General features: G+C 42.4%; 1 protein-coding gene across 7 annotated transcripts in view; it reads left to right on the top strand.

Annotated features, from left to right (window-relative positions):
- The first annotated feature begins 1,081 nt into the window (after positions 1-1,081).
- The window catches only part of LOC125324274 (myosin VIIA and Rab interacting protein), a 214,648-nt gene continuing 201,154 nt past the window's right edge, over positions 1,082-14,575 (top strand). For 2 of the 7 annotated variants that reach the window (XM_048299959.1, XM_048299936.1), the window contains exon 1: positions 1,083-1,173. The gene's annotated coding sequence lies outside the window, so the exon portion shown is untranslated. Of the gene's footprint in view, positions 1,174-14,575 lie in introns of all 7 variants that reach the window. The other 5 variants (XM_048299950.1, XM_048299935.1, XM_048299971.1 and 2 more) reach the window with 3 other exon arrangements.

Genomic DNA, 14,575 nt, shown 5'->3' with positions numbered 1-14,575 from the left:
TAACACAGGCAAGTGTAGGTTAGCATAGAAGTAAACGTTTGCTAAACCAGTTTATTTGTAATACCGTGAAATTAATGTAAACAAAAATACTCTCCTAGAAAATATTTTCGTTGAAAACCTGCCAAGATTTATTGAATTCATCTGTCTTGACAGAGCACTTCAGCTGAGATCAAATAAACCCATACCTTGCAGTGAACAGCTGCAGCTATTTTAAAATGAAGTTAAGCAAGCATGGAAAAAGAAAAAAAAAACGGGAACGACAAATAACACCAGGGGGAAAGTAATTAGCCTGATACAATACAATCTCCAGTGATTCAGGACATAAAAAAGCGCTTCCACGTTACAGCGGTGACTCACTGATGAGCTAAACGACTGACCAGGCCGCACCTTCCTTATGACTACCCGATGCGCCGCATCCATATGGCTGGAATTCTCGCCCGTTCCCAACAACCGGCCTCTCTTTTCCTTTGCTAGACACGGCGGGGCCCAGACAGGCACCGCCTGGCAGCACCTGTGCCTCTCCCGGCCAGCTGGGGCTTAAGTGGCGCACGGGCCGCAGGTGTCCCCCCGTCCAGCTGGCGTGCCAGCGGCGGGCGGCCCGGGGGCACACACCGCGGCGGCGGGAGCCCGCTCGTTGTCTGTCGGGGGCGCAGCTTTAGGGATGGATGCGCACTGGGGCGCGGGCGGGGGGAACGCGGAGGTGCGCGCAACTCCCGCCCCTGCCGGGCGCGCCGCCCCCGCCCCCCGCCCGTCCCCTTCCCGGCGATTGGCGGCAGCGCCCGAGCAGGTGCCGGTGCGCGGCGGGAGCTGCCGCCGCCGGCACCGCAGCAGCACTCGGTGGCGCGTCCGGCGGGGTGGGGAGGGCTGAAGGCGGCGGCGACGACAGCGACAGCAGCAGCAGCAGCAGTGGCGGCAGAAGCGCCAGCAGCAGCAGCAGCAGCAGGAGGAGACAGCTGCTCTCGCCTTGCGCCGGCCGGTGCGGAGCGGGACCGGGGCACCTGTGCCCGGCGGCTCCGCGTAGGTTGTGCCCGGGGGCCGGCGCCGGGCGGCCGCAGACCCCTCCGTGCATGAGCGACGGGGCGCAGCCGCCGGCGGTGGCTCTGCCCGTGCCCCGAGCGCGGGGCACTTCCTGCCTGCCTGCCATTGTGGTGCAGCCCTCGCACTTGGCCGGGGGTGAGTACGGCCGGGGGCGCGGCCGCCGCCCCCCGCGGGCCGGGACTGGGCCGGGCTGGGGGCTCCCCCGCCGCGGCAGCGCGGGGCCGGCCGGCGCCGTGGGGCGGCCTGCGGCAGGGCCGTGGTGCGGGGCCGCAGCGCCCGTCGGGGGCGGCCGGGCTCGGACCGTGGGGGGGCCCCGCGCCGCTGGGGAGGGGTCGGGCGGGGCCGGGTGTCGGGGCGTGCTGGTGGCCGAGGGGTCGCCGCCCTCCGCGGTGTTCGGGGGCGAGGCGGGCCGCTGCTCCGCGGCAGCGCGGCATTAGGCTCTCCTTTAATTACCGGACAGATGTCTGAGCAGCTTCGTGGTGTTCTGCTGACAGCGTGGCTATTCGAGCGCTGTCACTGCAGTGCATCATCATCGTTATCACTGGAGCGCTTTAGTCTTGATCAACTTCCCCGGGAGCCCGGGGAGGGTTTCAGCGTGGCGCTGCCGCTGTCCCCGTTTCATGGGAGCATCCCGCCACGCTGCGCTTGTAATTTATGCCTCAGACAGAAGCAGCGTGCGTTTTCCTAGTATCAAGGTCAGTTTATCGTAACTGCTGAGGAAAATACCATATGGCTCAGACTGACTTTTCTTAGGGAATCTAATTAAGTAGGAGCCTGTGTTGTGCTGGGATTTGTGTTATGTTTCAGGCAAGCGTAACCGAATTAGATTGCAAAATGCCTTAGAGTGTGCGTGCGTCCCTCCTCAAGCATGTTTGTGAGGACATTAACTGTAACTAGCAATCTGTTTTGACATACTATGCTTTTTGCCTTATACCTACCATTTTACTATTTACTGCGTTTCTGAAAATGTGGGTAGCTGCCTTGCTATGGAGCCAGGAGTTTTTTAGAATAGGCACAGCAAAGATTTTAGCAACAGAGGTTTTTACTCCTTCCTCTTATAAGCCTTCTGGAAGGCTAGGGAGAGAGAATGGAGGGATAGTTAGTCTAGTTCTCACATTACCAGACATCTTTCTGATTTTGACAGACCTATTGTCAAACTGGAGAGGATTTTATAGTTGCTTATTTATGGTGATAGCTGTTTTCAGTGAACTGCATTGAGACCATTAAGTCTCTGCTGTTAAATGTCAAACAGTAGTGTTTGCCGCTTAATTCTACTTTTAGAAAGTAAACAGAGCTGTACAAAAAGCAGAAGATGCTGCATCTTGTACGTAGTCCCTCAGGCTACTGCCTTACCCATCGTTACTCAGGTATCAGATTGTATCAGAGTATATTTACTGATGCCTTATGCCCAAGCATCTAAAAATGTACTTGGCGGTTCTGTAGCCTTCCTGGGGAGTTTGTCAGGTAACGTAGTACAATGCAGTTAGAAACAGGGGAGTATAATTTTCAATACCTGTGGTACGTTAATTGCCAGTAGTGAGAATGCACGCGAGTCAATTCCAGCCCGGTAACCCTCACGGGGGTGAAACATGCTTACATCACTACGCCCTGTGACAGGATTTGCCTCTTAGACCTGCTGCCTAGTCAAATGACACAGTATTGTCCTTTCAGGCAGGGTAATGCTTTTTTGTCTTCGTCTGAACCAGTGATGTCTGGATCTAGAAAACTAAGTTAAAACTTTCAATTTTTTTCCTGAGTTGGTTTCTTGCTTCCATGCTAACCTGATGAATACATCTGAGTGCATTACATAGAGTGTACCCAAGTATATGAACGCAGTAGGAATTCACCTTTCTTGCTTCATACTTGCAGTAAACAGAACACTTGAAGGGCTTGTATTTAAATGAAGAAAAAAAAAAAATCTCCAAAGTATGCATGGGTGATGATGAAGAAAGGCTGTGTGTACCAAGTGCACTATTGTTCATAAACAGTACATCTGTATGAAAATGTGACTCCTTTGTATTGCTGCCAACATTAACATGCCCTATTGTTATAAGACTGGAAACTGCGGTTTGGCAGCATAAACCACCTTAACTTGCCCTTGGAAAGCTGGACAAGTTGAAAGAAACTAGTTGAATACAGTTCCATGAAAACCATAGGGACAGCTTTTCTCATTGAGAAAACCCATTGAATTGTTGGAGTGGATTAATGCTGCCTTCCCGTGGAATACTTTATTCACCTTCCTTTTGGATGCAGGTAGATTATTTTTTTAGAAAGATTCTTAGGGATAATAAAGGCTTCTGGCTTACCTGTGAACCACTGACAGCCAGAGAATAAACCAAGTTTCTTATATTCAGAGATTTATAGCAGCTTACTTTCAGAAGAAGCATTTAGGGCTTAAGGGATAAGGAATTTGACTTTTTGGTGTGAAGTGAAGCACACCATGCTATTCCTCAGTTTACCAAAAAAACTTTACCTTTATGATATAATCGGGGAATTTTACAGAAGGGCTGAATACAATGTAATTTGATAAGACTTCAAACGGTGGTCTAGTTCTGTGCATCTCTTTTTGAGATTGGTCAAACATGCCTATATCCAAAATTTTGTGAATTTACAGAAACCCAAGAGAAAAACCTCCTATACATGTCCGATATACCAGTAATTTCTGTTGTTCATATGGTAGACTAGTGATTACAATGTGCCTGCTATTTAACTTTCAGTTAAAACATGCTATTTTTTTTTTTTTAACAATCTTGTAGAGAAATGTCCTGCTGTATTTTTTTAAAACTTCATTTTCAGTAAATAAATATTATGCTTGACATTCTGTGCCCTGAAAATAAATAAAGCACACTGTAGTGGAAAGCAGTTTAATGAACCACCTTAGCAGCTTTTTTGTAGAGGAAGAGAGTATAAAGACTGCAGTGGTTTGACTGGTCAAAAGCTGATATCAGCATTATTGCAATAATGACAGATTTTTAGATCTTATGGATACTATTCAGGGAATAGGAACACAATAAATTTCCAGGCCAATATGCATTAAATTTCAACAGCACAGCTATATATATGTATGTATTATACTTCTTCAAGAATGTTACGCTAGGAAACCACCTCATCTAGCAAGTTTTTACTGACCAATTAGCCCCTGAACTGAGTAAAAGAAACAAAATGTCTTGTTACTTTTTATTACCTTTATGCTTCACTTACCTTTTGATCCATTGACCATCATAAAAGGAAAAACTAATATTGGTGTTTGGTGTCAGATTATTGGAGTTATTACTATCTACTGGTTGTTTTAAGATATAAAGCATTACCAGAGGAAATGAAATACACGTTCTTCAAGGCTAAGTATACCTCCAAACAAAACATCACCTATTGGGGTGGAGCTGACTACTGTGGAGATTAATCTTGATGAGACACTTTCAATGACATTGTCTCCACTGGCTCATGGTAATCAGTTAAATAGTTTTCTAGAGTTTTGCTGGCGTTGACTGGAAGCAGGGAGGCAGCTCTAGCCTGTCCTCTTGCTGAGCACCCAAGCTGAAGTTCTGCTGTGGAGCACTTCAAGAAATTCGTTCTGGACTCTTCCTTGCAAAATGTGCTGCTTATTGATGGAGAAGTATAAATGGCGCAGCTCCAGTTTCTGGATTAAGTCTGTTTAAAGGGTGCTGAGGTAATGTTCTGTAGAAAGTGAAATGTAGTATCTTCTTGTGATAGCAACCTGAAGTGTAAAGTCTCATTCAAAGGCTGTTCAAGTTCATGGCATTCCCACTGTCTTTAATGAGTCTTGAAGCCAGGCAACAGCCTGAAATCTTTGGGGTTTTTTAATAATAAAACAATCCCTTCCCCAGCACCCTCCACCTGTCTCCATGCAGGATAATAGGTGGTTCTGCTGTTGTAAAGCAACTTTCTGCTCTTGGAGGAAGACAGTACATAATCTGTTGTTTTCTTTCTCTAAAGCAAAGAAAGCAAAATATGTTTATAACTTGTGGAATAAACTGTTCTGCTCTTGTGATGAGTTTTATCTCTTCTGAAACTAATACAAGAGCTTCTTTTCTTATCAGGCATTACTTGAGGGACAGAAGATGTTTTTAGTGAGGTTTTCTTCTGCCGCTTTTGAGCTGTATGAACAGGACTTTGTGTCCCAGGGTAATCCAAAAAGGAAAGTGCCGGTTTGTGCTATTATGATTAATTGCTACAGCATGGATGTGCAGTGTATGATTCAAGTGCTGTTGACAGAGATGCAACTAGCACTGACCTGAAATACCTCAAATTTCAGAAGCGTACCTATTTTTCTAACCACTGTTAATCTTGCGAGAAGTTGATTCCTTTCTTTTCCCCTTATGAGAACTGGTCCTTTTGCCCCTCAGAGATCATCCCCAGGAGTGTTTGGTGTACCTTTCTGGAAGTTCTTTCAGTGCTTGCATCTAGCTGTCATAACTGCTTTGGTATTTGTTTGACAGACCGTGACTTGGATTTAAGTTAAATCATAGTGTGTGAATTGGAGCACCATCAGGTTTCAAAAACAATTGAAAGAGCTTTGGGAGGATTCAAAAAGGTGATGTTGTTTTTCACTATCTCAGCTTGTCTTGATCTAAAAGTCAGTGACAAAATTTGTCCATGTGTTGATTGCTGCAAGCACAAAAATCATGGGTTGAGTCCCAAATGAGAAGAAAGCAGTTCACCTCTAGAGGAGGATAAGCCTGATTATTCCATCTCCCACACTTCTTTTCTAATGTTTAGTGGTGAGGTTTCATATTCCTGCTGCAAGGTAGTATTACAGGTCAAAAAGAGGCAAATCATTGGAAATACTGTGGACTTAGGTTCCACACATGATTAAGTGAGGAGCCCTAGTTAGTTCCTAAAGATGATGGCTTGGTTATGCTGTTCAAGTAGTAAATTATGTTGGACTTTAAAAGGTGCCTGTGCTAGCTGGATGATTCCCTGAACCTGTAAGAGGATGAACTTCAACTAAAGGAGCTGTGACACTGCTCCAGTTTGGATCCAAGTATCAGTGAAGCAGCAGTCAAAACTTGACACTGAAGTTGGCCTTTGAACTCCAGAAAGTGACTCACCGTGTCTTATGCTTGAATATAAAAATTCTTTATTTGTATAAACTTATGATCCAGAACTTCAGATTTGTGTTTATTGGTCTAGTTTCAGGTTATCTCCATGTTGTGCAGTGTAAATATAAAAAAAAATCAGCCAAACACTGGTCCAAAGCAGAGCCTCTTTTGAGCACAGTGTGGAGTTGGTCCCAGTGTCAACAAACGAATCCATTAACTATTCCACGTGACAGATTAACCCAGCTCCTTTGGTTTGCAGAGGCTTTTTCCAGCTCTGGCTCTATTTTACTCTTGTTTTATGCCACTTGACAAATGGTTATCTAAACAAACCAAAGACAACCTGCTCCTGAAATCCTTTTTTCAGTGCACAGGGCTTAAGTTGTGTGTCAGCCAACTACAGCTCATCACAAAGTCTCAGTGAAATGAGACATGTGGCTTTATACATGTCACTTCATTGTTGTATCTCTTATGATCCTTGCATCTTCAAGGATAAATCAGGGTTAGAAGCATTTTGCACAGTGTGTCACAGTGAATGTGGAAGGCACAGTCTTAGGAACTTATTGTAGCTTTTTATTTTGTTCATTTACTTGCTAATCTGTAAAATTCAGTAATTTGCAGTGGGGTTTCCTGTCAGTGGTTTGAATTAACAGTAATTTACTGTATTAAATTTGTTTTCACATCTGGCAGCACTAGAGAATACTGCCTCATTGTGGCAACTGCTGTTGGAAGCATTTTCTTACTTCTAAAAATAGAACTTTTGTCCCTCTTCTAGTCCTGTAGGAAGATTCTCTCAGTGAAAGTTTAGCTCTTGGATAAATCTTAATGATATGTTCATGGGTGGTATTTCACAAGAGGGATGAGGGATATCAATTAGTGCAAGAGATGTGAGAAAAATATCCATTTTACTGTGTAGGATATTTTAAGTATGCCTGTGGTATGTTTGCGTATTGGTTGGATTTTATATTATGGATATTTTGGTAGCAGTCAAGCAATCCACACTTAATTGTTTACTTTTGTATTTGGCATGGATTACTCACAGTATGTCTTTTAAGTTTTGATGAGTTTCTTAATTTATCATAACTCTTTTGCCTGGATTATTGAAAAGCAGAATTATATGCAGATGCAAAATGTGTAGTGCTTCCAGAGCTGATTGAGTTTTTACAAAAGTTTCACCTTTTCTCTCAGTGTTTTTTTTCCATATTAAAGATGTTAATAACTCAGATGAGAAGGCTTATCATCATTTAACTCAATAGTGATACTTTGGCATCTTGAAGTTGTAAAAGTTATCTTAGTGGACCTATTTTCTTGGTTAGTTTGTTGAATGTTATCTGTAGGAGGCTCCTCTCTAGTTGTTCTAACACATAGTGACTGCTGTGGTGCTGGGGAAGGCATTTAACTTTGAAATACATACTTGTCACATGCTGCTCCACAGCTTGTACAGTAGTGGAACTTCTGTATCATTTGGTTGCTTCAGGTCATACAAAACCCAGGATGTTGGCATCCGAAATAGGGATCTGCACAGTAGTATCACAGAATGGGTCAGTTTGGAAGGGACTATCTGGTCATCTGGTCCAACCTCCCTGCTCAAGCTTGGCCATCCTAGAGCACATGGCACAGGATTGCATCCAGGTTGTTCCTGAGTACTCCTGATGAGGGAGACACCACAACCTCTCTGGGCAACCTGTTCTAGTGTGTGGTCACTTGCTTGAAAAAGCTCTTCCTCATGTTCAGGTGGAGCTTCCTGTGCATCAGTTTCTGCCTGTTTCCTCTTGTCTTACTGCTTGGCACCACCAAGAAGAGCCTGGAAACATCCTCTTGGCACCCTCCCTTCGGATACTTAGAGACATTGATGAGGGCTCCTCTCACTCATCCTTTCTTGAGGCTGAACAGGCCCAGCTCCCTCATAGGAGGCCCAGCCTTTCCTCATCAGAGAGGTGCTTCAGTCCCTTAATCATCTTTGTAACCCTGCACTGGACCCACTTCTTGAGCTCCATGTCTCTCTTGAACCCAGGAGCCCAGAACTGGACATAGCATCCCAGATCTGGCCTCACCAGGCCTGAGTAGAGGGGCAGGATCCCCTCCTTTGGCCTGCTGGCTGCACTCTTCCTAATGTACCCCAGGACACCATTGGCCTTCAGGGCCACAGGGACACTCTCCTGACTCACGGACAGCTTGTTGTCCACCAGGACCCCCAGGTCCTCCATGGAGCTGCTTCCCAGCAGTTTGGCCCCCAGCCTGTGCTGGTACATGGGGTTATTCCTCCCCAGGTGCAAGACCCTGCATTTGCCTTTGTTGAATTTTGGACAGGTCTGCTCTGCCCATCTCTCCAACCTGTCGAGGTCCTTCTCAAGGGCTGCACAGCACTCTGGGGTACTGGTCACTTCTCCCAGATTTGTGTTGTCAGTGAACTTGCTGAGGAGTCATCTGCCCCGTCATCCAAGTCACTGATTGATAAGTTAAATAATATCCTCAGTTGTATTCTCTTATACATTCCTCCACAAGAAGGGAGATAAATAATTGAGCCTTCCCAGACTTAATATGGCATTGAACCTGAGTTTTTCTGGGCGCAAGTACTAGACTGGTATTTCATATATTTACACTGGTAAAGTGAGTGCTCACTTCTCTGCCTGCCTCTTAAAATGGGACAGAAACCCAGCAATTCTTTGAAGGAACCAAGAAGTATTCACCGTTTCTTTCATCTCCCTTCAATCCGTGTGGCTCATTTGAGGGCCATTGATTGTGAAAGGCTGGGACTACAGGTGTCTCAGGAAAAGGTTGTGGCATGTGTAATGCAGCAGAGGTGGGTGAATGTATTTTTGCAGTCCTCACTCTTGAGCTAATGCTGAGAGGAAAGGTAGGAGTACAAATGAGCTTTTTGTTTAGTATTCTCTTCATACTGGCTCAAGCTTAGAAAGTACAGTGTGAAGCCTGAATTTCCAGGTGTGCTGGTTTGTGTTTTGATGCAAAGGTGGAAGAAGGGGCATAACTCAGTTCAGTGGCTGCTGCTCTCTCTGTGCAGGGAATCTGGGTACATAGCATTAAGGTTTTAGCCCCCCTTTGCAGGTTAGGCATTCAAAGGGAAGCCCTTGCAGTCTTGTGCTTACAGATGTGCAAATTTCTAGTTGTGTTGGACTCTTTGGGATCAGTTGCATTCCCTAAGTGCACACGCTGGCTTTCTTGCTGGCCTGTGATGATTCGCTCTGGAGTTGGTTGACAGTCCGTTACAGTAATGAGCTGAATTTCATGCTTTAGATTGAAGGCACATGGAGAAGAGGCAAATCATCCAAGATAAAATTACGTGTCAGCGCATTACTGCTCCAGTTTTGTCTTTTTCTCCAAGCTGTCTTCTTCATTTCTGGAAGAGTGATAGTCAGTCTCACACAATCAGAATACTGTCAGACCCATCATCTTGACTACGCATTCTTCCATAAGACAGTTGCTACTAAATAGAGAAAATAGAACTGAACATGGTTTGCCTAAATTCAGCATAAACAGTGGAAGAGGAGACTGAAGTAAAATGAGAATATACACTAACTGGAAATCCAGTTGCTGTGAACTATGTGCTATCAGTATGTGCCAGATAACCTATGATCTTTAGCAGCTGTGGGGACAAATTTTGGGTAAGACTTTCCTCTAGCTCAGTTTAGCAGAGAAGATTATTCTGGTCAATCAATTTAGTTTTTGTATCACATTTTGAATTCCGAATGGGATTTATACTTGTGTATCAGTTGTAGGCCTGATACCTAAATATAAAATAATCATCTGCTTATTCAGATTCTCTTTTTAATATGACTTTTTTGAACCATCAGTGGTAGATGACAGAAATTACGTCCTACAGTGTAATCTTTAGTGTTTTCTAAATTTTTTTTTTCTATTTAAATAAAATGGCTTCTATTTTTTTAGAAACAGTTTTATATGCTGTGTTCTGCCTTTGGGAGAGTGCTATCCTTAGATGAGAGTTGCCGTTCTTTCTTGAATGGAATGTGACTTCAGTGAGATTTTTAATTCTGTGTCATGGTTTAACCCCACAGCGCTGTACCAGCTACTAAGAAGAAAATGAACTCTATCCCAGCTGTCACCAGGACATTCTGCTGTTTCATATTCAGTACTTAAAATAACATAAAATATAGAAGCAAGAAGAGTGTGAAACTCATGTTCCTAAATAGATTAAAATTTAAAACCATGCAGTACTAGCCTTTGACCTGTGAGGTTTACAATTTCACCCATTATAGTATATTCCAGCACTCTTTTAGACAAATGTACATATAATTATTGTGATAACTTGCATTAATAAGGAACATTTCTCCCAGAAGGAACTGAATGATCTTCATGGTTTTTTTTAAAACCTGCTGCTTTACCCCTTACCCTCCCCAGTGGAACAAATGTAACTTTGCTCAGAAGCTTGCCAGCTGTTGGCCTTGCTTTTTGCAAATCTCACATAAAATTAGTCCAAGGCTGAAAGGAAGATGATTTTTTTTTTTTTGCTTTGGTTATAGACTAGGAAATATGTACAGTAAAACACAGTTAAAATCAGTGTGGGTACAAAGAATAACATCCTCTTTCAGATCTTTGTCTTACATCTCATTTAAAATGTGATACACGAGATACAAGTCCCATGTTGAAGTCAGGTGAGCTGTATTTAGTTTTTCAGTCAAAGGGGTGGCTTTTTATATTTCTGATGAGTAGATTTTCCCTCTTCTTACTTTGAGACATTTGTTCATTTCTAGTGTAGAGAGAGGAATACCCAGTGGTTTTTGTGCAGCTTCTGGACATTCTTGAAGTTTAAAAAAGATTAAGAAATTTGTGGCCAATATTAATTATGCCTCGTTTTAGACTTAATGATGTGCTAGCTGGAGTAGAAATTAATTTAGACAGTGATGTTTTTTAAGTGTTGGGTTTTAGCTAAAGTCTGTTTTGTTCAAGTGTGTTGACGTAACTCAAAGCACTATTCAGACCCTATTTTTGTCACCTTATATTTGTCAAATAAAGTGTGTGACATTATGTAATTTATATGCTAAATGTTGTGACATCTGCATAAAAAAATTAGCATAATGACCTCATGTGGGCAACTTCTTTTGGACAGTTCAGTAAACAAAACTTTTTAAAATATGAGGGGTGGTGAAGGAGCTGTGTTGAGGACAAAGTGCTTGTCTTCCTCTTTGGCTTAGAGACGTGACTGTCTTGTTGTATGATTTAAAAGAGAAAAATGTTCACCAGTAAGATTATACAAGGAATTTCTTGTAGTGCTGAAAGAGTTCTGGAAAGAATGACAAGAACGATTGAGCAGTATTATTTGGGTTCTGAAAGACTGCTGAAGGAAGAAAAGATGAGCTTGCTGGTGACAGAATCGAAGATCTAATTACTCGTAGGTTTCATCTTCTTGATTTTCTACCTAGAAAATATAGACATGGTAGAGTAGCAGAACAGAATAGAAAAACTCTGGTGAAAAGTTTGGTTGCTCTAAAGCCGAGACCATGTGGGGGAAAGATACTCTGTATGAAATATTTCAGTTGCAAAGAACTGGGTTGAAGGAGTTTGTGGTCTTGGTGCCTCAGTTACCACATTCCATCAACGCACATAAGCAGCATTTTAAAGCAAAACTTACACTGTGTTGTGGAAACCGGTGACATCTTGATTACAAATGTGCTCAGAAATGGAAAGAATTTTAGGATATTCTTGTTTGGGGAGCTCTCTTCCAGATACACACTGGTGTACACAGATATCCCCAAAGCCTTCTCTTCTCCAGGGTGAGCAGTGCCAGTACCTCCAGCATCACTGCCTGTGAAAGTTGCTCCAGTCCCTTAACCATCACTGTGGCCTTAAGTATCTTTCTTGTTCTGGGGAAGCCCAAACTGGACACAGGATTCTAGATGCAGCCTCACTAGTGCTGATTGTTTTGCTACTGCATAAAACTAAGAGGTCTGTGTTGTACAATATTCAGGGTGACCACTTGCATAATTAGCTTTATAATGTGGCTCTTTGTTAAGCAGAGAATCTGTCTTAAATATTAGTTGGCACTTAGCCCACAAAACTTTTTTTTTTTCCTCCCCACCCTCCCAGTAATGCTAATCATCTGCTGAGACTCCAAGTCCAAACAGCTTAGCTGTCATGTGGGTGACTAGGAAATGCACTACTTGCCCTTTTTTCTTGTGTTGATGCCCTTGTCCATGTTAAAATTCACAAGCATTGCGTTCAGTTCTTGAAAAGCATTTAATTTGCTTATTTTTCTTTTTGTTTGGGTTTGGTTTTGTTCTTAAGGTTTAATTCAAGAAAGGTTTTCAATGTGGAAGTTTTTAGATTTTAAAATAGACTGTCAGGAGTGCTAAGATTAGAGTATTACTCAAACAATACCCAATCGTTTCTTGTAAGCGTAGGCTTTCCTGTTGCAGTGTTTTAATTTGTTGAGAAAAAGTTTTCTAGGGAATGATACTATTCCTTGTAAAGTCTGTGAGATCACCGATTTTGTATTCAGTTTGAGATTTACCAAAGAATTACTCATGAAGGCAACAATCTGAACAGCCTCATGTAAATTATTTTAACTGAAGCTGGAAGTTATTTTAGTCTGAGAAGCTATTTTGTTGTCTAGTTGGGGTTTTTTTTAAGTGTAACTTGTTACATTTCCTCTAGAGGATTTGCCATTGTGAATTTCCAAAATGCATAATCTGGATCTACCACAAAAAGGACATTTGAGAATTGTTTATAAATATTTATAAACTGCTGTGATACTCCCAGATCAGAGGTGATTTAGTAATGTGATGAAAAATTATTTCCTGGGAAGAAACACAGAAGTTCCTTAGATGTTAATGTAATATTGGAATGCAGACTGAGAATACTATAGAGAAATAAACCACATGAAAATCAAAAGTTAAAGGTGCTTGTGATTTTAAAGCATATATACTTGAAATTAAGTCTTTGCCAGCCTCAGAAAATCAGAGGTGGTGGGGCTGCCCACTTATTCCCAAATTTAGGGGTAAATTTCCCCCTTCTAATACACACTCACAAACAGCAGTGGCAGCTGAATCCAAGGGGTAATTTTCTTTACTGATGGACCAGTTTGCATGTGTGAAAAAAGATTATTTATTTTTACACCATTTCCAAAAGGATTTTGATGAAGACCTGAAGGGAGAACTTATTATGAAAATGTTAATTACAGTTGTTAACTTGATGCTCGAGATACTAGGAGATCAAAGATGGAATTCCAGTTACCTTCATCATCTTGTGTCCCAGAAGATTGTAGCCCTAGCATGAAGGTGCCTCTACTGGCATCAGGAATTGCTTAAAAAAGTTTTATTTCCTTTTATGTTGTATCCTGTATTTTCCCCTTCAGTGTATGTGTGTGAAAAAAATTACTTGGAAAAGTCCTGCTTACTTCCCCATGGATGTGGCTTTCCTGTAGTTAAGCCCTTCCATGCTTTTAGAAAGTCAGAGGCGCCTTTGCACCCAAGTGCTTTGTATGGGAAGAGCTGAGCAGATATCCCACAGCTGAGCAGATATCCCAAAGCCTGAAGGGAAGGATGTGTCCCACGGCACTTCATGCTCTGTGTTTGAGCTGCAATGTGAGTGTAACCTCAGCAAGCCCTTCTTTACCTTTTCTTTTGCTTGCCAGTGCTCAGTGAGGTTTTGGTACAAGGACTGTAGGTGAAAGGACAGAGGAAAATCTTAATATTCTGGTGAAAATTTTGAGAAGATTTATGAACCTGTGTGGCATTGAAAAAAAATCTTGCCAGTTGTTCCTCGCTGTGTTCTAGCCAATCTTTAACATATATTCTTGGTCTTGCAAATGTGATTAATGAAGACTACATATAGTCCTTAGTTTCTTTGGCACTTTTCTTGTACACAAATCAGTGTAATTTTTTTTAGAAGTACATTTTTATAGCCATTATTAAATATTCGTTGTTATCTTCCTTGGTAGATTCAGAGTCAAGCCAGAACACTGTGACTTTTTTTTTTTTTTTTTTTTTTTTTTTTTTTTTTTGCTGTATGGTAAGCATGTGTCTTGTTGGAGGAATCTTGTCATCTTGATTTCACCTAAGCTTGTATTACCATCTGCTTGGTTTTGGTGAAATGTTGTTTTCTTGAACAAAGAGTTTTCTAAATTTCATGGATAGCCTAACCAAAACAGAAAAAATAAGCAGGGCCCTCCTTCCGTGTGGGTGTGTTTTTCTTGTTTGAAGAGTGGTAATCAGATGATTGTAGGAAAGTAAATATTGTATTAAAAAAAACCCCAGCAAGCTAACAAAAAACCCAAACAAAACCCAACCAACCACATGCCACATCATTATGTGAGTAGCAAATGAATTATTAGGTTTAGAAAATAAAGCTGATCTTTTTTCTTCCATGCTTCTACTTGCTATAGTACTTGGTGCACTTAGCTGTATGCCATAGCAGTGTTCCTTAGAGGTGGTTTTTTTTTGGGCCAGAACCAGCTTAGTTGCTTTACATAGCCTCATTCACTCTCCACTCACCATGGACGAAAA

This window comes from Corvus hawaiiensis, chromosome 1 (assembly GCF_020740725.1).
Source record: "Corvus hawaiiensis isolate bCorHaw1 chromosome 1, bCorHaw1.pri.cur, whole genome shotgun sequence".
In the NCBI taxonomy this organism is placed as follows: Eukaryota; Metazoa; Chordata; class Aves; order Passeriformes; family Corvidae; genus Corvus; species Corvus hawaiiensis.
Note: the sequence above shows the minus strand (reverse complement) of the source record. Positions and strands in the feature narration are given on the sequence as shown.